This window comes from Phalaenopsis equestris, unplaced genomic scaffold, assembly GCF_001263595.1.
Source record: "Phalaenopsis equestris unplaced genomic scaffold, ASM126359v1 Scaffold001091, whole genome shotgun sequence".
Taxonomy (NCBI): Eukaryota; Viridiplantae; Streptophyta; class Magnoliopsida; order Asparagales; family Orchidaceae; genus Phalaenopsis; species Phalaenopsis equestris.
In genome coordinates this window covers 388,940-390,387 of record NW_018165530.1, presented here as the reverse complement: position 1 = coordinate 390,387, position 1,448 = coordinate 388,940, and positions in this window count along the sequence as shown.

The window sequence follows — 1,448 nt, the reverse complement described above, 5'->3', positions numbered from 1 at the left end:
TGTTGTTCAAAGTGATGGTGATATAAATGGAAATGTTATTAGTATAATCAAGTTGGGTGGTTGAATTAAAGGAATTAATTGGGCCTATTGTGTGATAGAAAAGTACCTAACTAATTCAAAAGAAAATTTTATAAGATGTTGGTTAGACCTGAAATTCTTTATGGAGCATAATTCTGACCTACAAAAGAGAATCATAAAACTAAGTTTATTCTTGCTGAGATAAGAACGCTTAGGTAATTGAGTCACTTTACACTTAAAGACAAAATGAAATTAATATATCCGAGAAAGGGTTGGTGTAGCTCCAGTGGAAGACATGAACTTGTCAATCTAGTTGATTTGGTCACTTAAAAATTACCATCTAATGATCTGGTTAGGAGATTAGATGTTTTAAATTCGACCTAGGCTAATAAAGGTATATGTGGACCTACAAAGACTTGGGCATGTTTTATGAAAAATGATCTTAATTTATAATCACCGGAATCCTTTTTTGTTTTCTAAATTTTTTAGTTTAGTAGATTCTATTTTATTTTTTTAACACAAAATAAAAATGTCTTAGGTTATGCTTATGAATTTTATGCTTTTTAAAAATAAAAAATAAAAAAAAAAATGTTTGAAAAAAAATAAGAAATTATAACTATCGCCTCTGCCTTCTCCACTTCCTCCGCCGTATCCTCCTCCTCATCTTCCTCCATTAACCCTCTCCCCCACCCCCGTCTTGGCTCCCAGTAGTCCGCTCTCTTCCATTTGTCCACTGTCGGAAGCAGACGAAGCTTCTCTGCCCGAGAAAGGATTGCTCAACCCATTAAAATCAAAATTGGATATGTCACGCCAGATTGACACCAATCATTAGTGCCCCAACCCATTCTAAGCACCCTAAAGTCTAACTCGAGCCTATAAATTGCTCTCGAGTTCACCCTTATGATGTTTTTGAACCTTACTGCTAGCTTGCTGAAACTCGTCTTAAATCCCCTCAAACCAATCACAAATCCTTCCTAAGATCCTAATCATTCTCTCCGCATTGCCTCAAGCCATCCAAACCCAAAATTCACCATTAGTGCACCAACCTGAGATCTGGACACATCGAATCCACCCAATTACCCCATCAGTTCCTCATTTCAACAACCCCAATATTTTCCTAAGCCTTAAAACCAATTCCATTATCAAAATTTACTAATCCTAAGCCCTCTCTACTAGTCATTGATCAAATAGTCGTCGTCAAGATCAAATTATTAAAAGGAACTCAGAGCACTCAAATTGAAGCTAGAGGATTGCTCGAGGATGCCAGACGATCATTCCATACCATTCAAATAAAAAAAAAACTCTCCACTTATTGAGGTAATTTACAAGAACTTTGATTTAAGGCTCAGGTAGTAGTCACTTGTGAAATGAATTTTAAGATCGCAATATTTTGCTTTTAGGATTTAACCCTAAGGACTAAGAGAACCTTT